General features: G+C 44.8%; 1 long non-coding RNA gene across 6 annotated transcripts in view; it reads left to right on the forward strand.

The window, feature by feature from the left end:
- LOC142699153 (uncharacterized) overlaps window positions 1-26,034 on the forward strand; it is a 193,206-nt gene that overhangs the window by 43,108 nt on the left and 124,064 nt on the right. For all 6 annotated transcript variants that reach the window (XR_012866039.1, XR_012866036.1, XR_012866037.1 and 3 more), the window contains exons 4-5: window positions 6,442-6,514; window positions 17,644-17,716. This is a non-coding gene — a long non-coding RNA (uncharacterized LOC142699153). The remainder of the gene's footprint in view (window positions 1-6,441; window positions 6,515-17,643; window positions 17,717-26,034) is intronic.

Raw genomic sequence — 26,034 nt, forward strand, 5'->3', positions numbered from 1 at the left:
GCCAGAGTTGGCAACGGGGATTCCGCTCAAAGAGTAGCTACTGACGTCACTGTCCATAAATGGACAGTGACATCAGGGCTTCCCTCTAGGAGCGGAATCCGCGGCATATGCTTTGTCTGGGGATTCTGCTCCTAGAGGGAGTCCCAATGGCGCTTTCTACAAGGGGGGGAGTAACGCTATTTTCAAGGGGGGAGTGACACTATCACTATGGACACTGTGGCACTATATAGGTGCACTATTTACATGGGCACTGTGGCACTATCTACAAGGGCACTGGCACTAGGGGCAGCTTTGGGGGCATTATACTGTATGTGGGCATTAAGCTATAGGGGGCAGCTATGAGGGCATTATACTGTATGGGATAAACTGTGTGGGCATTATACTTTATGGGGGCATTATACTGTATAGGACAGCTATGGGAGCACTATGCTCTATGGGGCATTATGCTGTCTGGGGGTATTTGTTTGGGAGTTATACTGTGTACAGGCATCTGTGTGGGAATTATACTGTATGTGGGCATCTGTTTGGGCATTATACTTCATGGGGGCATCTGTGTTGGCTTTATACTGTATGGGTGCATCTATGGGGCATTATACTGTATAGTGGCAGCTATTTGGCATTATACTGTGTGGGAGGCACTATGGGAGCATGATACTGTGTGGGCTGAACCGAGTGTGTATAAGCGGGGATTGGGTGGGATTAGAGGTGTGGCTTAAAAGAAAAAAGAAATTGCTGTGGCTTTGTGATACTTCAAAGTTGGGAGGTATGTATATGCACCATACACACACCACAGACTATATAGAATTACAGTATACACACTATGAACACTATATAGATTTACATTATATACACCATACACACACACACACACACACACTATATATACAATTTACACTCACACCATGCGCTATATATTCAAACCACACACACTATATACACACATGCTTACATTATACAAACACACTACATTATACACACACATACTATATGCATTATACACACACATACTATGTGCATTATACACACACACACTTACACTATATACACTTTTTAGAGTTACATTATACACACAGCACACACTATATAGACTTACACTATATACACTAAAAACACACTATATAGACTTTTACTATACACACTATACACACACCACACACTATATAGACTTACACAATATACACTTACATTATACACACTATAAACACTATACACACACGCCACACAATATATAGACTTACACTATACACACACTATATACACTATGCACACACTATATAATCTTACATTATACACACTATAAACACTATACACACACTATGTAGACTTACACTATCTTTACTATATAGACACCACAGGTCCTACACCTCCTAGTTGCAGTCAGGGACAGTGCACAGCAGCACAGAGGAGCAGACTGTCAGGGAGATTGACTCCAGCACCTGCCTATCACTATCTCTGACAGTCTGCTCTCTACAGCTGATGTGCTGTGCCGACCCTTACACAGTGGGTGAGTGATGCCCACTGTGCAGTCGCGCACCCTTAAGGCCACATGCCCCCTTTTCCCGGCCTAGCTCGCCCCTGCAATTGACACCCCGTGCACATCCCGCCCAATCTCTTCATCACCAGGTGGGACCGACGACCGCGAGAATGGGGCCGACAGCAGCCCTGCATAGTTTTTTTAAGTTATGTGCGGTTCGGGTGGCCATGGGCCCCCTTGGAAGCTTTGGGCCCTGGGCGGGTGCCTGAACCGCCAATAAGAGGATCCGCCACTGTCTCTTAAGCCCTGCCTAACAGGAGACTGTAAAAATGACAAAACAAAATGCAAAACATTAGTATTGCTGGTTATTGTACCAGCGATCAGTAGATCAAGTCCCCTAGGGGGACTAATGAAATAAGTAAAAAAAAAAGTTTCACAAATTTTTAGTAGTGTCAAAAAATACAAATTTACATTTACAAAAAAAAAACCTTTACCCATTTTGTCCTATAAAGTAATGTAAGAAATAAACAAAACTGGTATCGCCGCAGCCTTAAAAGTCTGAAGTATTACAATATACCATTATTTAACCCGCACGGGGAACGCCATAAAAAATTAAACCGCCAGAATCGCTGTTTTTGGTCACATCAAATCCCACAAAAAAAGAAATAAAAAGTGATCAAAACGTCTTATGTAGCCCAAAATGGTACCAATAGAAACAACAGCTTGCCCCACAAAAAATAAGCGCTCATACCGCTCAATTCACAGAAAAATGTAAAAAGTTATGGCTCTCAGAATGTGGTGACATAACACACATTTTATTTTTAACAATTAGTTTTTTCCTTGTAAAACATGAAAAAAAATATATAAATTTGGTATCGCTGTAATCGTAAAGTTAACATGCCATTTTTACCATACGGTGAAAGCCGTAAAAGTGAAACCCCTCAAAAGTTTGAGGAATCACAGTTTTTTTCCTATTCCACCCCACAAATATTTTTTTTCCTGTTTCCCAATACATTATATGGTACAATAAATGGTGTAGTGAAAAACAACAACTCGTCCCACTAAAAAACAAGCCCTCATATGGCTTTATCGATGCAAGAAATGAAAACAAAAATTCAAATAATGGCTGTGTACTGAAAGGCTTATAGTAATAGTCCAGGATAAAAAGAACCCATAACTGCTTTATTCCTAAACAGCGCCACACCTATCCTTGGGTAGTGTCTGGTATCGCAGCTCAGCTCCATTGAAGTAAATGGGGCCAAGCTGCAATACCACATACAACCTGTGCTGTTTTTGGAAAAAGTAGCCATTCTTTCCTAATCCTGGACAACCCCTTTAAAGGGATATTCCAGCCTCCAGCATTTTTCACCAATTCACTGGATAGGTAAAAAATGCTAGATCGGTAGGGTTCTAGCATTATAATATATTAATCTGTTAATTAGAAACAATGAAATAGTAATTGGCTTTTGACAGTTAAATATGGTCTTCCAGCTAAGAGCAAATAACAACGGGAAGTCATTTGCGATGTGCACTATGACTGCCATTTTTATATGTGCACACTAAGGGTATGTGCACACACACTAATTACGTCCGTAATTGACGGACGTATTTCGGCCGCAAGTCCCGGACCGAACACAGTGCAGGGAGCCGGGCTCCTAGCATCATACTTATGTACGATGCTAGGAGTCCCTGCCTCGCTGCAGGACAACTGTCCCGTACTGTAATCATGTTTTCAGTACGGGACAGTAGTTCCACGGGGAGGCAGGGACTCCTAGAGTCGTACATAAGTATGATGCTAGGAGCCCGGCTCCCTGCACTGTGTTCGGTCCGGGACTTGCGGCCGAAATACGTCCGTCAAATACGGACGTAATTAGTGTGTGTGCACATACCCTAAGGGTAGTATTATTGCTGATACTATTATATGAACACTGTTATCTGGGCAGTGCGTGGCAGTGTATAGCACTGTTAACTGACCACTGTATAGTACCATTATGTTGGCACTGTATGAGACTATTATTTTGGCACATATCTCACCGCTATTTCGGCACTGTTACTTGAGTGCTTTATAGCATTTTTATTTGAAACCATACAGCATCATTATGAATGCGTTGTGTAGCACTATTATTGCAGTATTTTATCATTTGGTCATTTTAGTACTATTGTATAGTAGTATTTAGTACTATTTGACAATGTTATATATGCACTGTAGAACGCATTTTTTTTATGTATATTTCACTGAAAAATTGCATTGTTCTCCCTGTGAAAAGGAGGTTTTAAATTCCCTTTGTTTTCTTACTCTGTGAATAATATATTATTTTATAAATACAAAAATAGGTAGAACAGCCGCACTATCCTGTATAGTATAGGGTGCAAATCCTCACCAGACACACGACAAGTGCCTTAAGTATTAGCAACCAAAGAGTGCTCCCTCATACTTGGATTGATTTATTGCTATATATATATATATATATATATATATATATATATATATATATACTAGTCCTCCTCAGTGAATTAGAATATCATCAAAAAGTTAATTTATTTCAGTAATTCAATTCAAAAAGTGAAACTCATATATTATATAGATTCATTACACAGAGAGGGATCTTTATCCAGCATTTTTTTCTTTTAATGTTGATGATTATCTTATGGCTAACAAGTTACTGAAAACCCAAAATTTCGTGTCTCAGAAAATTATAATATTATATAAGCCAAATTTTAAGAATGATTTTTAATACCGAAATATTGGCCTATGAAAAGTATGTACAGTATATGCCCTCAATACTTGGTCGGGCTCCTTTTGCATGAATTACTGCATCAATGCGGTGTGGCATGGGGGCGATCAGCCTGTGGCACTGCTGAGGTGTTATGGAAGCCCAGGTTGCTGTGATAGCGGCCTTCAGCTCGTCTGTATTGTTGGGTCTGGTGTCTCATCTTCCGCTTGACAATACCTAATAGATTCTCTATGGGGTTTAGGTCAGGCGAGTTTGCTGGCCAATCAAGCACAGTGATACTGTGGTTATTACACCAGGTATTGGTACGTTTGGCATTGTGGGCAGGTGCATGTGTGTGTGTATATACCTAAGTGGCTAGTTCAAGAGCATGACTAGGGTAGGACCAACGTATGAAAGTAGTACATGATGAATTTCTGCATTTTACTTAAAAGTGTAGATTATAGCAAACTGCCCCACACATACAATTCCTTCAAAACTATAATTCTTCATTTGTAATTTGCACAATAAGGGACAAAATGTATCAAAGCATTATGGTACAGGCAGATCATTCCACATGATCATACTGTACTAATATAATATACTGTTTGTAATCACATAGTGTCCTACCCAGCATCCTTTCATCATCCTCTCTTATGATGTCATAATTGCTTAGAACTGGATGCTCTGTGTCTCATACAGTTGAGGACTTTGTGGTGAAGCATGAAGATGTGGAATAAGAGACAGAACAGGTAATTATTATTATTATTATTATTATTATTATTATTATTATACTAATTCTATGTTGCCCAAGGCAACCAAAGTTCAGCTTTCATTTCCTAAACTGGAAAAAGCAAAATGTGGATACTGATTGGCTACTTTGGGCAACAACCCTTGTTCTTCTAAACATCTATGATACATGAAGCCAGGTTAGGTTAGAACATGTAGTCTATTTCAGCAATCCACCTAGTACAATGCGTGCGTATACAGTATGTGAATTTTAAATAACACTCCATGGCTGACTCTATAGTTCCATAGGAAAAGGCTGTGTAATATATTTACATTTTTTTATGTTAAATGTATATATATATATATTTCTTTAGCTGTTATGAGTGACCTAGGTTACTAGTCTCACCTGAGATGTGATCCTTTGCCTGTGTACCTGTGACAACGCTACCTGTTGCTCTGGCAATACAGTGTTATCATAGGAACCCTGGGCCCCATAGCCACCAATCAGATATCTTTTTTTCTGACCATTGCCAGAAAAATAAAAACAGGATTTAGATTTATTGTTTTAAGGCCCAACATTCCTCTAATAACGCTGAAATGCCGGCTCACAGGAGAGCAAATTCACCATTGGGAGACATTTTTCAGGGAGTTCTGCTTCAAGTAAAACATTTTATTCTATTGTAAATCACAATCTAGGGGGTTACAATATTAACTTGTAGTTCATGTACCAACATGCTGTATGTAATCTTAACACAGATCAGTCCCAGTTTCCTTTGCTAATTGTTTCTTATGATGTCATACAGGTGTGAAATCATAATTGGTTAGAAATTGGTGCTTTGTCTACCAGCCTCTAGTATAGTTAGGCAGTTGTCATCAGAGGAAGAACAGACAATAAGCTTGCAGGACATGGGGAAAAGGGACAAGATTCTATGCGGCCCAAGCAACCAAAGTTCAACTTTAATTTTCTAAATCGGAAAAAGCAAAATGTGGATACGGAATGGCTACTTTGGGCAACAACAGCCCTTGTACTTCTAGGCATTTATGATACATGAAGCCAGATAAGGTTAGAACATCTAGTCTATCTCAGCAATTAACCCAGTACAATTCGTGTATATATATCAATTTAAAAAAACGCTCCACGGCTAAGGCTTTTTTCACAATGGCGTTACTATGAGTTTACCTCTCTTCCGTCAGAGTAAGAGAAGATCGATACATTAAACGGAATGCAACGCCTCCATTAGAATTACCAATGATTTCAATGGTAATTCTTTTGTATCAGTTGCTTTCCGTTTGTCCCCGTTCAATAGGTTTCTGTTTTTTTGAACGGAAACAAAAGTTCTGCAGTCTGCACTTTTGCTTCCGTTCAAAAAAAACATTGAAAATATTGAGAATGAATAAAAGCGGAGGAGGAGGGGCTTTTATTATTTTCTATTTGTACATTATACCTGAGATAAATAATTATGGCCCTAGTGTGTTATACATATAAGTGTATCAGGAACATATTATCACACCTTTGATTCTTTACAGATGACTGATCCCAGTGAGAAGAAGGAACGTGACATATAATCCTGTCAGCAGCAAGAAAGGAATCACAAGACAGGTAATTAATATTTATATTAATTACTGATAACACTCAGGCTAGATATGAGTTCTAGACCCGCAGAGGTGTGATAGTATCTTCCTGGTACATGAGAATATATGTGTTTTTAACATGTATATCTTCTATAGACAATATCTAGTATAACACAACCATATCTGAGGTACAGAGGTGAGGAACATCTCTGTTCTTTACCATCTGTTTTGTAGTCAGGACTCCCCTTTTATTTTTAATATAATTTTTAATAGCTATTCAGTCTTAGATTAACCCTCTCAGGACCAGAATTAATGTTCAATTATTAGTAACAGAATCTATGAAATTATCGGCAGAATTGAATATGGTCTAATAATTAATATTACCTGTCAATGTTCACGGCCTTTACAGATGACACCTAACTGTCCGTACCAAGGGGTCCCTCGCCCATCACATTCCTTATTAATCAAATGGCGGTTTAGTATACAAAGATTTTTTTCAACACCAATTACCCTTAAAGACCAGTATATAATTCCCTTTTTTCTAGTTCATGTATTGCCTTTAACTGTTTAAATGATGTATTTTTTAGTGTCTATTTATGTTTTAATATCTCGATTTGAGTATTGCAGAGGTTCATATCCGAGAGCCTAATGAACAAAAATAAGCATTAATACTCTATCCACTACTCAAGGATAAAATTGGATCATTGTTATCCCTCATCCTATCTTTGATAACTATCTATCAAACAATGCTGTAAGTATACAACTTACTATTAGAGCAGTGATGTTCTATCACCGGCTCTCTGTTTCAGCACCACTTTTGCTGGACAGCTCCACTGTGCTGGATAGCTTTTAGGAAGGATGTGGTATACGTCTGAAACGCGTAGGCACTTTGGAACTACGCTCTGTTTTAAACTTGACTGCGCTGGACCATCTACTTTTGTCCATTTTTCTAATGTATTTGACCTTGCATTGTTACTGGCAGTATGATGACAAGAAACCCAGGTTTGATGCAGGTTTCTTTTAGTAGGCCGGTAATGTTTGCAAAACGACCAAAAGGAAATACAAAAAACTGTTCTTTCCTTGGGACAGAGCTCGGACTCTTCCCTGATACAGGGGTAACCCATCGTCTCAGCAACTAAATAACAGGGAGGCTTCACGCAACTTCCACTTGTTACATCCAATGCTGCCTCTTTCACAGCAATCATCTGTGGGGAGGTTCCTGCACTCCACCGCCACAGCAATGGGCCCTTCTCTGGCTTCAGGGCCTACTCAGCCCTGTTGGCACAATAGTTGCTGATTTATGGGTCGCAGCCCTTGCACCTGAACCCATTAGGTGGGAACAGTCGCCTTTTATCAAATTTAAAAACAGCCTTTTGTGAGTTATTCAATGTTCCGACACTGATTACTTGCCCATACTACACTGTTTTTGCACACTAAAGTAAATGTTAAAGACAGTGCCCGAGCCGGTATTCCCGGTGCCTGCAATAAACAGGGTCAGCCACCATTGTCTGAACAGTGTTACATAGCAGCGAGCTTTGCTGACGTGAGCATCTGCACAGCTCAGAACATGTAGTCCTGTGACTAAAACAACACATAAAAATGCTTCCTGGCCACTAGGTGGCAGCATCGCAATGGAAGTATATATGCATATAGTGACCGCTCATCTCCTCTAGTCCTGGACCTATAAAGGAAATACAGTGTTAAACATGCATAACACAAAAGAATTGAAAGAGACAGCAAAATCTATCTCTACATTACTCCATACGACTCTTCTCTTGAATAGGGGAGACTCCCTTCCATACCTTTCATTGCCCCCTTGCCTTATTCGGTGCCATTCCCGGCACCAGGAAAAATAAGCAACTAAAATAACTGAAACAAAAACACAGATTCCTTTCACACAAATTGGGCCTTCTTCCGACAGTCTCTGAAGGCCCTGTTAAACTCAGTTCAGGCTCTCTTCAAAATTACTTGGGCCTCAGGTTCAAAGCTTAGTGGTTACAGTCTCTCACAGGCGAGGCACATACTTAACAATTGCAGTCTCATACTCAAGGTCCCAGGACTCCCTTCTTTGTCTCAGTCTCATGCACAGCCTCTTGTCTTTCTCTTGCTGGGAGACTCCTCTCTACCCGCCTCTTGAAAGCTTCCTTGTGGCTCATTACAGTTACTGAAATGCAGCCAAAGGTGCACTTGGCAAGAGCGTACTCATGACTGCAACTCCGGCACTAGCTTACCCTCCAATGGAACTCCGACTATACTCTCTGTGTTTTTTTCCACACTGTGGTAGTCATCCTTGATTTTAACATGTGAATTGTTTTTCATGTTTTATATTCTGTATCAATAAAAGTTATTTTTTATTAAACTAAGCTGTGTACTGACTCCATTTTTGTAGGTTGTTGTTCCAGGTGTTCTAGGAGTCATAGCTAATTATACATATAGTCATAGGCACTATTATATGCCCCTTCGTTCCTCACCACACATGATACCACTATGGATATAATTTAGGGGAATTTAGGTGGTCCTCCACCTTGGTTGTGCAGCCAAAGTTGCACTTGGCAAGAGCGTACTCATGACTGCAACTCCGGCACTAGCTTACCCTCCAATGGAACTCCGACTATACTCTCTGTGAAATTCATCATGTAAACCTTCCTGCCGTGCCCTCTGCTCACTCCTTGGGCACTCCATACGGCATGCCATCTTTCCTGGGCTGTGACTATCCTGCCAACTATGCCAAAAAGTTTAGGAGCGGGTATCAGTTAAGTGCGCCCATTGTTAGTCATGAAATGATGAAAAGAATACCAGATTTTATGCAAATCCTTTTAGTAGGCTAAAATCTGTACAAAATGGCCACAATTTCAGGCAATGCAGGCAATGGTGGCTCACCAGCTTGCCTACCTTTGGACAGAGCTTGGGCTCCTCACTGATACAGTACTAACATCCACTTCAAATCGGGGCTTTTCCTCTTTCTTACCCTTCAACATCCCTTATCGCTTTTATGGGGAGGTCCAGGCAACTTCCACCCACCGCCTCAGCAACTCAATCGTAGGGAGGCCCCAGGCAACTTCCACCTGTTATATTCAACACTGTCTCTATCACATCAATCATGTGCATGGAGACTCCTGTTTGGGCACTCTAGCCAATGCCCAAGGATACGATCTAGAGGAAATTACTCCTTCTAGAGAGGATTGAGGATGTCGCTGATACAGGATGAGCTGATTCCAAACACTGATTGCCTTGGATGCCCAGCCAATCTCCGGACATAATGACAAACGACACCTGAATTTCTAATCATAGCACCACCAAGCTGCACCTCCATGCAGCTTGTGTGCACTAAATATGCTACATTATCTAAGCATGCAAAGAGTACAGCGCCCTTTTCAGGGAAGCGCTGACAAAAAAAATGAGCCATAACCGTGAACCCTTAAAGAGGCTCTGTCACCACATGACGGTACAAGGGCGACAAGGGGCCACACAAACACCCTCCTATCTAATAAATATACAACGACACAATTAAAATTGGAAGGTGCTTGTCACAGCTTTATTAGATGATTTATTTTACAGAACCTGAGAATATATAAAAAACAAGTATAAACATATCATAAACATAATTAACATATTAACATTATGTGGCTAAGTCCTTGACAACCTCCAAAACATAAATAAAGCAATACCCTTAAACCACTAGCCGTGACCATATAAGCTACAGTGGCGTCACCACGGGTATGCTAAAGCACCACGCTTCCCAGGGTCCGCCGCTTAGAGAAGCCCAAATCCATAACTTTAAAATAAAACCAATATATTGTGTCAAAGACAGCAATATATAAAAACATAAATAGCGTTGCCAAGGACCCGCCACAGCATGAAAACTTGACTCCTTAAATTTTCATGCGCCGCCACACTTGGAACCCCAACTCCAGGCCTTCTTGGAGGCCAAAATTAAAAACATCCAGGCCCACATCCGTTAAGTGAACCCCATCCTTTCCAATGTACGCACCCCGATCCTCCAATAGTCGGTGATGAACTACCAACCCACCATTTAGGCGAACAAACTTGCCCACTGTCTTATTAATCTTAACTCTGGTCCCATTCAGAGCCGACACTGACTGCGCATTGCGCCATTTTACCCGCTGTACAATTTCGGACCAGATAATCAAAAGCCCAGGATGGGTGTCTACAAAACATAAGAAGTCCCTCTTAATGTTGTTCCGCATGGGATAACTCCCGATGTCATTACCCCCTGCATGAATTATCAAGATATCAGGTAGACCCCAGGACCTAACAGCATCCTGAAACAAAGGCCTTACCTGATCCCAGGTCAGGCCACGAACTCCGAACCAGTGTACCTCCACCTCAACGGGATCTATACACAAATATCTACCATTTGGACGCACACGGGCACGCCTTTCAGCCCAGTAAATATAGGAATGGCCAAGAAGCCATACCACACATTTTGCAGACCCTGAAAGCAACAGAAAATTAGTCACACAGAACAAGAATGACATCCCCCCCCAAAATAAACCCAAGATAAAGAAATCAACATTCCAGCAAATGCAGCCTAACATAGGAACGAAAGCGGCTGGACTCCCAGCGGCCAATCCTCTTAACTGAAGCAGTGTCGAGCCCAAAACGAGAAACCTCAGTAGCAGCTCCAATCCTAAAAGAATGAGAGCTGTAATCCAGATGTGAAAGGCCCAACCCTTGTACGCATTTCTTAAAGACAGCAATAAATTGATATCTGGACAACGCTGAACCATCCGCATGTACCAGCAAAGAAGAAAATCCCTGAGGACACACAGCCATGAAACGCAGAAAACACCCCACTGGGCACGATTCCCCCTCATGAATTTTAGTCAAACAAATCTCAAAACCTTTTCCATTCCTGTCAGTTTTTGAATGATACAACATTATTCTCAACACACTATCCTGAAAAAAACACATTGGTTACTTGAATACCGGCCTGCACCCGTTTTGAGGGACTAACCAATTCGCCAACCCTAAAAGCCCCATAGAAAGCCCAAGAGAAAGCCAATTGAAACAACAACCTCTCATAATCTGAATGGGATATCCTGTGCAACTGAGAAAATGTCCCTCCAACATTGCAAAAGACACCGGCCCACGCTTATCCTGCCCGACATGCCCTTTTTGAAAACCCTGCAGAGCCCGCCGTATCAAAAAATGCTTAGTAACATCCGTACAACCAATTAACTTAAAGAAAAAGGAAAGTGCCGCTACCGACTTAACAACAGAGGAAGTTGAAGATCCACTCTCCATAAGAGATAACAAAAAACAAAACATCCCCTCTAAGGCACTAAAAGGACTCCCTTGACTACACCACGAATCCTCCAGCTGGAACCATCTCACCCAGATCTTGGTATAAGCATCCCACGTAGCAGGGGCCAGCGAACGCTTCGCCCACCATATCAGACGAGCGACACCACCCTCTCCAAAGGTGCTCGGGGCAAGAAACCGGATCCCTCTCCGCCTCTGGAGGTAGCCAACGGAAACGATCCCACTGCAATCGAGATAAAGCATACGCAATGTCATTGGAAACTCCAGGAACATGATGAGCCCTAAATAGCCTTGTTACCACAGTGAAAAACCACTGACCGATTGGACAAAAGCGGTCCCCAAATTTCCACCGCAACAAGAATGGGAAACAACTCCAGAAAACAAAGATTACCCGTCAAACCACTCTCCCTCCACTCTAGTGGCCAAGTACCAACACACCATTTTCCCTGACAATACGCCCCAAAACCGATAGAACCTTAAGCATCAGTACACAATTGTATCTCCACATTCGAAACTCCCTCTGCAATCCATAATGATCTGCCGTTATATTCTACCAAAAAGGAATCCCAAACCCTCAAATCCGCCTTATACTCCTTGCCAAGGTGAATAAAATGGTGGGGACATCTAACACCAGCAGTTTCTTGTGCTAAGCGCCTACAAAAAACACTGCCCATGGGCATAATTCTACAGGCAAAATTGAGTTTCCCCAATAAAGATTGAAGGAGCCGCAGGGTGATTTTTGTTCTCACCAGAGCCTCCTGCACCGTTGCCCGCAGATCAATAAGTTTTGCCTCTGGCAACCTACATTCCATTGCCTGGGAATCAATTTAAATTCCCTAAAAACAGATTGTTGTGGTTGGTCCTTCTGTTGTTTCAAATGCCAACGGAACCCCAAAGTCAACAAAAACATCCATCACTGCCCATAACAATATTGCACACGACGGCCGAGCCGCAGGGCACACACAAAAGAAGTCATCCAAATAAAGAATAACTTCTTTAGAGCCGGCTCGTTCACGGACCACCCACTCCAAAAACTTGCTGAAGGCTTCGAAATAGGCACAAGAAATAGAGCACCCCATAGGAAGGCACCTATCAATATAAAAAAGGCCATCAAACGAGCACCCCAGCAAGTGCATGGATTCTGGGTGCACCGGCAAAAGGCAAAATGACTCCACATCCACCTTAGCCATAAGCGCCCCTTGCCCCGCCGTCCTAACCAAATGAACCGCCTCATCAAATGATGTATAGGAAACCCGCGTCAAAGACTCATCAATATCATCATTTACCGAAGAACCCTTCGGATAAGATAAATGATGTATAAGCCAAAATTTGCCCGCCTCCTTCTTGGGGACAACCCCCTGCGGGAAGACACGCAAATTGGAAATAGGAACATCAGAAAAGGGGCCTAACATTCTACCCAACAAAACTTCCTTCAGCAACTTGTCTCGTACCACTTCTGGATGATCCCGCACCGAACACAGATTATTAGCCATCAAAACACCCATCCCCGGGGAGAACGGAATCCTAAATCCGTCCCCAAAACCTTTCAATAACAGCTGCGCCCTCTCATTGTCGGGGTACCTCTTTAGCCAAGGCGTCATAGCGTCGAGGTTCACTGGACTCACCCCCTTTAGCAGAACCATCCCCTGGCTTCGTCGTGCCCGCTTAAAACACTTGAAGACGGGGTAGTTACCACCCCTACACCCGGCACATTCGTGTCTATAGACACAATTAGTTCCCCATTTACAGGTGCTCTCGTTGTAGAGTCAGCAGACCCCTTTTTTAAAACTCCCCGATGAACCTGCTGATCTAGACCCGCCGGGCGAGGACTGAAAGGGGTTATGCAAACCCGCGACTTCAACATGACCCCCCTGACCAGCCCCCTTTGGTGTAGTCATAAGGCGCATCCAAAGGCTTATGTCCTTATGATCCCACCGCAGGGATGACTGAAACGCCATACGCTGACGTACCTGCTCGTTATATTTAAGGCAAGCAGTACCCCCATACGTTCTATAAGCCTCCCAAATAGAATCCAAGTAACAAAATAAACCGGAACAATGTTCTGGGCATTTCTCCCCTATAACACTAGCCATGATGGAAAAAGCATGTAGCCAATTCCCAAATGTGCGCAGAATCAGCCTATATCGTCTTCTCTCCTCATCCTCCTCCTTACGATGTTCCTTGCCCTTTTCTCACCGTTCCACACTAAATCGCTCCAATGGCAATAAAGTAAAAATATCCAAATTCTCCCTTTTCCAAATCTTTTCACGGATCGCTGGCTTTAAGTGGGCCCCTAATGGACCTTCAAAGCAAATGTACATGCTCCCCTTTGCAGTATCCAAAACTGGCAAGGGCATATTAGCCCCATCTACCTTCTCCGTCTGGACCCCAGCATCTAAGGCGTTAAATGACGAAGAGCCTGCCTCAGCACTCGCAGTACTCTCCCTACAAGAACCCCCCTCTAACTGTCCCTGTGCTGACCAAGCTCCAATGGGACCTGCTAGCTGTGACCCACGAGAAGTATCAACTGAAGCTAACAACTGACGTAACCCATCTAACAAATTTCCCCAAACTCCACTCGTGACTGACAAATCCCCCGTAGAACCGCAACCTACAGGTACTTGCCCCACTAGACTACTCTCATTACTAAAATTACTGCCCACGTGTATGGTGTGTAAACGCTGTGACTCATCAGAAGGCTGCCCGTCGCCAGACACTAACGGGGCCGTCCGTCCTAAATCCACTGAAGCCGTCTCCTGACCGGGCATCCTAGGCACCCCGAGTGCCCGCCGCAAAGCATCGGCCGCTTCTACACCGGACTCCCGTCCCGACAACACCTGGAACGGCAAATAAACAGACGAAACACCTGCCACCTGGCCAACGTCACCCTCAGGAGGCGCTGGATGATGCAAATTGTGTACATATTCAGCAGTCAGTGCAGACCTACCACTACTGCTGCTATAACGAAAATGGCCAGGAGGTGGTGCAGGCCTGCCACCACCGATGTAGTAATTTTCCCGAACAGCAGGTGGCGCCGGCCTACCACCGACACTGCAATGTTCCGAACGGCCACTAGATGGCGCCAAATCACCCATGCTAACGGGTGTACTATGCACACTGGCCCCTGACCCAGCAGATGGCGCTCTAGCAGCGCTGAAGACACTCACCGTGACAGCCGCAGAGTCCTGGCTTGCCTCCGGCCCCACAGAAGAACTCCTGACAGGCTCGCTGAACGAGCCCACCGCACAGGAAAGGAGGGGGACTGCTCCCCGCCGCTGCCCCACCGCTACCCTCGACATCCATCTCCACGTCACTCCTCAGGCACACGGACTGTGCTGCGCTGACCCCGACTGGACACCCGGCGAACCGTACCTCGACCTCTCACTCCAGGCGTCTCCACTGCTGCCACCGCTCCCGACACCACCATGGCTCCAGTCCCCGACACCGGAACAACGCCATCGTCGCCAGCCACCGGATCTGTCAAACCAGGGACCACTACCGCGGAAACAGGTAAGGGGGGAGTCACACTCCTCCGTCTGCGCTGGGGGGCTGGGGAAGCAGAGGGGCTCAAGCGTTCAGGAGGCTGTGAACGCCGGGCCCTATCTGCTAAAGCCCCTATCTGCTCCTGGACCCACTCCAGCCCCTTATCAGCTGCCTCCTCCCTAACCCTAACAATTAACTGCTCTAAACCCTCCATAACTCTAGGCCCTAAAACTGACCAGAAAACAGCTAGCCTGACACTGGCTGCACACCTCTATTCTTGACAAAATTTTTCAAGCCATAACATGGCTTCCCTACTTATCCCACTATATATACATCCCATTAACTCCACCCCCAATGCTCACAACCCCCTAGCACAATTCCTGACTCAAACCCACCCACAAACCTATAACCAAAATACCCCTCTAAATGACCCCTTGCAGTCCCAGACCCGTCATGACCGCCCTCTGCCCAGCTCTGCTTAGCTCTGGGCTCACATTATAAGTGGCCTATATTCTACATAATATGATCGGTGCTGTAATGTAGATTACAGCAGTGTTTTTTTTATTTAGAAAAACAATCATTTTTGACAGAGTTATGACCTATTTTAGCTTCATGCTAATGAGTTTCTTAATGGACAACTGGGCATGTTTTACTTTTTGACCAAGTGGGCATTGTGGAGAGAAGTGTATGATGCTGACCAATCAGTGACCATTCAGCGTCATACACTTCTCCCCATTCATTTACACAGCACATAGCGATATAGCTATATCGCTATGTGCAGCCACATAAACACACTATGACATTACTCAAGTGTCCTGACAGTAAATATACATTACCTCCAGCCACGATGTCATGTCTATTTACAATCCTGACACTTATGTAGCGTCTCTGTGATATTTACAGCAAGGCAAGCGTAATCTCATTTTAAATGACAGGTTACATCGTACAGGTCTTTACCACTTTGGAATTTTTCTCAGACCCTCTGTCAAAACTAAGCTTCTTGTCCACAATACACTCTTTGCCCACCATTACGTGATCCACTGAAACCAAATATCACAAATTCTCGTCTGTGGATCTTGTCCCCTATATTGGTGGACAGGTAAATTCCCAGAGGAGCCACTCCACAGAGTAATAAGCTACAAAAGGTTAATCTGTACAAACCATCTAGTCAGGCGGGGTATTTACCTACTGGCTTTACTGGCAGAGCTTATACTCCACCCTTTGTCACCCAAACAAGCCCAAGTTGTCCTTTAAAACAGAGAACAAATCCTCATCCGTCAACACATTTGTGCTTGACTACGCAGCCAAACATGAAGGTGACTCACCACTCACAGGAATCCTGGCATCACCCAAGGGTGCCTCCAAGATTCTTCCAGCAGCTGGACGACCAGTCTCTTGACCGTGGTCAGCTGCAGATCCCAATGATGCAATAGGAGGCAGTCTTCCTCCGTATCCTATGACAACGGTCTCTCCCACCAGCAGCAAGGAGGGGGTAATAAATTCCCTTTGGAGTCTACACCTGTTTCACCACTGATGCTACCAACTGCCCTCCATAGTCTGCCTGTACATTATAATCACAGGACTGCTCCTCCCACCACACCTCGAGCCATCCATGCCCCTACTGCTTCCTCATGGGCAGAGCAGAACCCTGCCTCATGGACCTGTTAGATGAGGGTGCAATGTAAGGACTGACTCCTCCTTCCTCTACACCAGCGCTGTCCCACATCCCCAGACCACTTTACTGCAAGCTGGGAACTTCTGGCCATGCCACATGCAGGGAAGGGGGGGTGGAGGAACTATTTTTAGAGGATAACTCATCCCTCTAAAAAGCATGGGACAACAATAACAGTCCATAAGCTTTTGGAAAGGGCTCTTCAGCTCCTTTGCTTTGGGAAAATGGACACCAGCTGCCAGACTCCAGCCATCCCTTAAAAAGTGGATTTCCATGCCGTTGGTAACCCTTTATAACGACTCAGACAAAATAATTGTGTTAACCATTTAAGATTACATTTATAATAACCATTAATTTAAACTATATAAACAATATACCCATAAGCTCCATAATTCCAGGCACCCAAGGGGCCTTACAATACAATACACTTGTTATGCTACTTTTGACCATAAAACGGGGTTTAGCCATACAGCACAGGAAAGGGGGGACATGTTATTTTGTTTCATTTTTGAGGGGTTAACCCGACGGAAACCTCCGACGGAATCCCTCAACGGAAGGGCAGCGGTGATGTAAACAGGTCCTTAGTGTCGTCTTTTTCTTTATTTTCTATTTGTACATTATACCTGAGATAAATAATTATGGCCCTAGTGTGTTATACATATAAGTGTCTATAACATGTATCAGGAACATATTATCACACCTTTGATTCTTTACAGATGACTGATCCCAGTGAGAAGAAGGAACGTGACATATAACCCTGTCAGCAGCAAGAAAGGAATCACAAGACAGGTAATTAATATTTATATTAATTACTGATAACACTCAGGCTAGATATGAGTTCTAGACCCGCAGAAGTGTGATAGTATCTTCCTGATACATCAGAATATATGTGTTTTTAACATGTATATCTTCTATAGACAATATCTAGTATAACACAACCATATCTCAGGTACAGAGGTGAGGAACATGTCTATTATTTTACCCTCTGTTCCCTAAAGTCAGAAATCAACCTTTTATTTCCAATAGAATATAATTGTTATGGTCCTTTTGCCCATAAAATTTGGCATGAGGGGAGGCTAGTGAGGACGAGTAATGTATTTGACCTTGCATTGTTACTGGCAGTATGATGAGAAGAAACCCAGGTTTGATGCAGGTTTCTTTTAGTAGGCCGGTAATGTTTGCAAAACGACCAAAAGGAAATACAAAAAACTGTTCTTAGCAGAGAGGCACAGTCACTTAAAATATTACACAAAATGGCGGCAATTTCAGGCAATGCAGGAAATGGGGTTTTACCAGCTTGGTTTCCTTGGGACAGAGCTCGGACTCTTCCCTGATACAGGGGTAACCCATCGTCTCAGCAACTAAATAAAAGGGAGGCTTCACGCAACTTCCACTTGTTACATCCATTGCTGCCTCTTTCACAGCAATCATCTGTGGGGAGGTTCCTGCACTGCACCGCCACAGCAATGGGCCCTCTCTGGCTTCAGGGCCTACTCAGCCCTACTGGCACAATAGTTGCTGATTTATGGGTCGCAGCCCTTGCACCTGAACCCATTAGGTGGGAACAGTCGCCTTTTATCAAATTTAAAAACAGCCCCTTTGTGAGTTATTCAATGTTCCGACACTGATTACTTGCCCATACTACACTGTTCTTGCACACTAAAGTAAATATTAAAGACAGTGCCCGAGCCGGTTTTCCCGGTGCCTGCAATAAACAGGGTCAGCCACCATTGTCTTAACAGTGTTACATAGCAGTGAGCTTTACTGACGTGAGCATCTGCACAGCTCAGAACATGTAAGCACGGGTTCTGTGACTAAAACAACACATACAAATGCTTCCTGGCCACTAGGTGGCAGCATCGCAATAGAAGTGTATATGCTTATAGTGACCGCTCATCTCCGCTCAAAAGAAAAATTAACGGGAGGGCAGGCGGGACAAAATTTTTCAAGCCATAAAATGGCTTCCCTGCTTATCCCACTATATAAACATCCCCTTAACTCCACCCCCAATGCTCACAACCCCCTAGCACAATTCCTGACTCCAACCCACCCACCAACCTATAACCAAAATACCCCTCTAAATGACCCCTTGCATGCCCAGACCAGTCATGACCGCCCTCTGCCCAGCTCTGCTTAGCTCTGGGCTCACATAACGGTACAAGGGCGACAAGGGGCCACACAAACACCCTCCTATCTAATAAATATACAACGAAACAATTAAAATTGGACGGTGCTTGTCACAGTTTTATTAGATGATTTCTTTCACAGAACCTGAGAATATATTAAAAAAAAGTATAAACATATCATAAACATAATTAACATATTAACATTATGTGGCTAAGTCCTTGACAACCTCCAAAACATAAATTAAGCAATACCCTTAAACCACTAGCCGTGACCATATAAGCTACAGTGGCGTCACCACGAGTATGCTAAAGCACCACGCTTCCCCGGGTCCGCCCCTTAGAGAAGCCCAAATCCATAGCTTTAAAATAAAACCAATATATTGTGTCAAAGACAGCAATATATAAAAACATAAATAGCGTTGCCATGGACCCGCCACAGCATGAAAACTTGACTCCTTAAATTTTCATGCCACGCCACACTTGAAAACCCAACTCCAGGCCTTCTTGGAGGCCAAAATTAAAAACATTCAGGCCCACATCCGTTAAGTGAACCCCATCCTTTCCAATGTACGCGCCCCGATCCTCCAACAGTCGGTGATGAACTACCAACCCACCATTTAGGCGAATAAACTTGGCCACTGTCTTATTGATCTTAACTCTGGTCCTATTCAGCGCCGAGACTGACTGCGCATTGCGCCATTTTACCCGCTGTACAATTTCGGACCAGATAATCAAAAGCCCAGGATGGGTGTCTACAAAACATAAGAAGTCCCTCTTAATGTTCTTAATGAGGTTCCGCATGGGATAACTCCCGATGTAATTACCCCCTACATGAATTATCAAGATGTCAGGTAGACCCCAGGACCTAACCGCATCCTGAAACAAAGGCCTTACCTGATCCCTGGTCAGGCTACAAACTTCGAACCAGTGTACCTCCACCTCATCCGGATCTAAACCCAAATACCTACCATTCGGACGCACACGGGCACTCCTTTCAGCCCAGTAAATATAGGAATGGCCAAGAAGCCAAACCACACATTTGGCAGAACCTGAAAGCAACAGAAAATTAGTCACACAGAAAAAGAATGACATCCCCCCCACACAAAATAAACCCAAGATAAAGAAATCAACATTCCAGCAAATGCAGCCTAACATAGGAATGAAAGCGGCTGGACTCCCAGCGGCCAATCCTCTTAACTGAAGCAGTGTCGAGCCCAAAACGAGAAGCCTCTGTAGCAGCTCCAATCCTAAAAGAACGAGAGCTGTAATCCAGATGTGAAAGGCCCAACCCTTGTACGCACTTCTTAAAGACAGTAATAAATTTATATGTGGACAACGCTGAACCATCCGCATGCACCAGCAAAGAGGAAAATCCCTGAGGACACACAGCCATGAAACGCAGAAAACACCCCACTGGGCACGATTCCCCCTCATGAATTTTAGTCAAACAAATCTCAAAACCTTTTCCATTCCTGTCAGTTTTTGAATGATACAACATTATTCTCAACACACTATCCTGAAAAAAACACATTGGTTACTTGAATACCGCCCTGCACCCGTTTTGAGGGACTAACCAATTCGCCAACCCTAAAAGCCCCATAGAAAGCCCAAGAGAAAGCCAATTGAAACAACAACCTCTCATAATCTGAATGGGATATCCTGTGCAACTGAGAATAAAGTCCCTCCAACATTGCAAAAGACACGGGCCCACGCTTATCCTGCCCCGACATGCCCTTTTTGAAAACCCTGCAGAGCCCGCCGTATCAAAAAATGCTTAGTAACATCCGTACAACCAATTAACTTAAAGAAAAAGGAAAGTGCCGCTACCGACTTAACAACAGAGGAAGCTGAAGATCCACTCTCCATAAGAGATAACAAAAAACAAAACATCCCCTCTAAGGCACTAAAAGGACTCCCTTGACTACACCACAAATCCTCCAGCTGGAACCATCTCACCCAGATCGTGGTATAATCATCCCACGTAGCAGGGGCCAGCGAACGCTTCGCCCACCATATCAGACGAGCGACACCACCCTCCAAAGGTGCTTGGGACAATAAATCGGATCCCTCTCCGCCTCTGGAGCTAGCCAACGGAAACTGTCCCACTGCAATCGAGATAAAGCATCTGCAATGTCATTGGAAACTCCAGGAACATGATGAGCCCTAAATAGAATGTTCCATCTCAAACACAGCAGGACCAACTGGCGTAGCACTGTGATCACCGGGGGGGGGGGGGAATTGGCGGACAAACTATTAATAGCGCACACGACCACCATGTTATCACAGTGAAAAACCACTGACCGATTGGACAAAAGCTGTCCCCAAATTTCCACCGCAACAAGAATGGGAAAAAACTCCAGAAAACAAAGATTACCCGTCAAACCACACTCCCTCCACTCTAGTGGGCAAGTACCAACAAACCATTTTCCCTGAAAATATGCCCCGAAACCGATAGAAGCGGAAGCATCAGTACACAATTGCATCTCCACATTCGAAATTCCCTCTGCAATCCGTAATGATCTGCCGTTATATTCTACCAAAAAGGAATCCCAAACCCTCAAATCCGCCTTATGCTCCTTGCCAAGGCGAATAAAATGGTGGGGACATCTAACACCAGCAGTTGCTTGTGCTAAGCGCCTACAAAAAACACGGGCCATGGGCATAATTCTACAGGCAAAATTGAGTTTCCCCAATAAAGATTGCAGGAGCCGCAGGGTGATTTTTGTTCTCACCAGAGCTTCCTGCAACGTTGCTCGCAGATGAATAAGTTTTGCCTTGGCAACCTACATTCCATTGCCTGGGAATCAATTTAAATTCCCAAAAAACAGATCGTAGTGGTTGGTCCTTCGGTTTTTTCAAACGCCAACGGAACCCCAAAGTCAACAAAAACATCCATCACTGCCCATAACAATATTGCACACGACGGCCGAGCCGCAGGGCCCACACAAAAGAAGTCATCCAAATAATGAATAACTGATTTAGAGCCGGCTCGTTCATGGACCACCCACTCCAAAAATGTGCTGAAGGCTTCGAAATAGGCACAAGAAATAGAGCACCCCATAGGAAGGCACCTATCAATATAAAAAAGGCCATCAAACGAGCACCCCAGCAAGTGCATGGATTCTGGGTGCACCGGCAAAAGGCGAAATGCAGACTCCTCATCCACCTTAGCCATAAGCGCCCCTTGCCCCGCCGTCCTAACCAAATGAACCGCCTCATCAAATGACGTATAGGAAACCCGCGCCAAAGACTCATCAATATCATCATTTACCGAAGAACCCTTCGGATAAGATAATTGATGTATAAGCCGAAATTTGAAAGCCTCCTTCTTGGGGACAACCCCCAGCGGGGAGACACGCAAATTGGAAATAGGAACATCAGAAAAGGGGCCTAACATTCTACCCAACAAAACTTCCTTCCGCAACTTGTCTCGTACCACTTCTGGATGATCCCGCACCGAACGCAGATTATTAGCCATCAAAACACCCACCCCCGCGGAGAACGGAATCCTAAATCCGTCCCCAAAACCTTTCAATAACAGCTGCGCCCTCTCATTGTCGAGGTACCTCTTTAGCCAAGGCGTCATAGCGTTGAGGTTTACTGGACTCACCTCCTTTAGCAGAACCATCCCCTGGCTTCGTCGTGCCTCCTCGTGCCCGCTTAAAACACTTGAAGACGGGGTGGTTACCACCCCCAAACCCGGCACATTCGTGTCTATAGACACAATTAGTTCCCCATTTACAGGTGCTCTCGTTGTAGAGTCAGCAGACCCCTTTCTTAAAACTCCCCGATGAACCCGCTGATCTAGACCCGCCGGGTGAGGACTGAAAGGGGTTATGCAAACTCGCGACTTCAACATGACCCCCTGACCAGCCCCCTTTGGTGTAGTCATAAGGTGCATCCAAAAGCTTATGTCCTTATTATCCCACCGCAGGGATGACTGAACCGCCATATGCTGACGAAACTGCTCGTCATATTTAAGCCAAGCAGTACCCTCATACGTTCTATAAGCCTCCCAAATGGAATCCAAGTAACAAAATAAACCGGAACAATGTTCTGGGCATTTCTCCCCTATAACGCTAGCCATGATGGAAAAAGCTTGTAGCCAATTCCCAAATGTGGGCGGAATCAGCCTATACCGTCTTCTCTCATCATCCTCCTCCTTACGATGTTCCTTGCCCTTTTCCCACCGTTCCACACTAAATCGCTCCAACGGCAATAAAGTAAAAATATCCAAATTCTCCCTTTTCCAAATCTTTTCACGGAGCTCTGGCTTTAAGTGGGCCCCTAATGGTCCTTCAAAGCAAATGTACATGCTCCCCTTTGCAGTATCCGAAACTGGCAAGGGCTTATTAGCCCCATCTACATTCTCCTTCTGGACCCCGGCATCTAAGGCGTTAAATGACGAAGAGCCTGCCTCAGCACTCGCAGTACTCTCCCTACGAGAACCCCCCTCTAACTGTCCCTGCGCTGACCAAGCTCCAACGGGACCTGCTAGCTGTGACCCACGAGAAGTATCAACTGAAGCTAACAACTGACGTAACCCATCTAACAAATTTCCCCAAACTCCACTCGTGACTGACAAATCCCCCGTAGAACCGCAACCTACAGGTACTTGCCCCACTAGACTACTCTCATTACTAAAATTACTGTCCACGTGTATGGTGTGTAAACGCTGTGACTCACCAGAAGGCTGCCCGTCGCCAGACACTAACGGGGCCGTCCGTCCTGAGTCCACCGAAGCCGTCTCCTGTCCGAGCATCCTAGGCACCCCGAGTGCCCACCGCAAAGCATCAGCTGCTTCTACACCGGACTCCCGTCCTGACGACACCTGGAACGGCAAATAAACAGACGAAACACCTACCACCTGGCCAACGTCTCCCTCAGGAGGCGCTGGATGATGCAAATTTTGTACATATTCAGCAGTCAGTGCAGACCTACCACTACTGCTGCTATAAAGAAAATGGCCAGGAGGTGGCGCAGGCCTGCCACCACGATGTAATAATTTTCCTGAACAGCAGGTGGCGCCGGCCTACCACCGACACTGCAATGTTCCGAATGGCGACTAGATTGCACCAAATCACCCATGCTAACGGGTGCACTATGCACACTTGCCCCTGACCCAGCAGATGGCGCTCTAGCAGCGCTGAAGGCACTTACCGTGACAGCCGCAGAGTCCTGGCTTGCCTCCGGCCCCACAGAAGAACTCGTGACAGGCTCCCTGAATGAGCCCACCGCACTGGAAAGGAGGGGGTCTGCTCCCGCCTCTGCACCACCGCTTCCCTCAACGTCCATCTCCACGTCGCTCCTCAGGCACATGTACTGTGCTGCGCTGACCCCGACTGGACACCCGGCGAACCGCACCTTGGCCTCTCACTCCAGGCCTCTCCACTGCTGCCGCCGCTCCCGACACCTCCATGGCTCCAGTCCCCGACACCGGAACAACGCCACCGTCGCCAGCCACCGGGGACCAGGTAAGGGGGGAGTCACACTCCTCCGTCTGCGCCGGGGGGCTCAAGCGTTCAAGAGGCCGTGAACGCCGGGCTCTGGGGGGACGCCCCGCCGGGGAGCCTGCTAAAGCCCCTAGCTGCTCCTGGACCCACTCCAGCCCCTTATCAGCTGCCTGCCTGCCTGCCTAACCCTAGCAATTAACTGCTCTAAACCCTCCATAACTCTAGGCCCTAAAACTGACCAGAAAACAGCTACCCTGACACTGGCTGCACACCTCTATTCTTGACAAAAATTTTCAAGACATAACATGGCTTCCCTGCTTATGCCACTATATATATACATCCCATTAACTCCACCCCCAATGCTCACAACCCCCTAGCACAATTCCTGACTCAAACCCACCCACCAACCTATAACCAAAATACCCCTCTAAATGACCCCTTGCAAGTCCAGACCCGTCATGACCGCCCTCTGCCCAGCTCTGCTTAGCTCTGGGCTTACATTATAAGTGGCCTATCGTCTACATAATATGATCGGCGCTGTAATGTAGATTACAGCAGTGTTTTTTATTTAGAAAAACGATCATTTTTGACGGAGTTATGACCTATTTTAGCTTCATGCTAATGAGTTTCTTAATGGACAACTGGGCATGTTTTACTTTTTGACCAAGTGGGCGTTGTGGAGAGAAGTGTATGGCGCTGACCAATCAATGACCAATCAGCGTCATACACTTCTCCCCATTCATTTACACAGCACATAGTGATATAGCTATATCGCTATGTGCAGCCACATAAACACATTATAACGTTACTCAAGTGTCCTGAAAGTGAATATACATTACCTCCAGCCAGGACATCATGTCTATTCACAATCCTGACACTTATGTAGCGTCTCTGTGATATTTACAGCAAGGCTATCTCGTTTTAAATGACAGGTTACATCGTACAGGTCTTTACCACTTTGAAATTTTTCTCAGACCCTCTCTCAAAACTAAGCTTCTTGTCTACAATACGCTCTTTGTCCACCATTACGTGATCCACTGAAACCAAATATCACAATTTCTCGTCTGTGGATCTTGTCCCCTATATTGGTGGACAGGTAAATTCCCAGAGGAGCCACACCACAGAATAATAAGCCACAAAAGGTTAATCTGTACAAACCATCTAGTCAGGCGGGGTATTAACCTACTGGCTTTACTGGCAGAGCTTATACTCCACCCTTTGCCACCCAAACAAGCCCAAGTTGTCCTTTATAACAGAGAACAAATCCACATCCGTCAACACATTTATGCTTGACTACGCAACCAAACATGAATGTGACTCACCACTCACAGGAATCCTGGCATCACCCAAGGGTGCCTCCAAGATTGTTTCAGCAGCTGGACGACCAGTCTCTTGACCGTGGTCAGCTGCAGATCCCAATGATGCAATAGGAGGCAGTCTTTGTCCGTATCCTATGACAACGGGGTTTAGCCATACAGCACAGGAAAGGGGGGGCATGTTATTTTGTTTCATTTTTGAAGGGTTAACC

The sequence above is a fragment of the Rhinoderma darwinii genome, unplaced genomic scaffold (assembly GCF_050947455.1).
Source record: "Rhinoderma darwinii isolate aRhiDar2 unplaced genomic scaffold, aRhiDar2.hap1 Scaffold_138, whole genome shotgun sequence".
In the NCBI taxonomy this organism is placed as follows: Eukaryota; Metazoa; Chordata; class Amphibia; order Anura; family Rhinodermatidae; genus Rhinoderma; species Rhinoderma darwinii.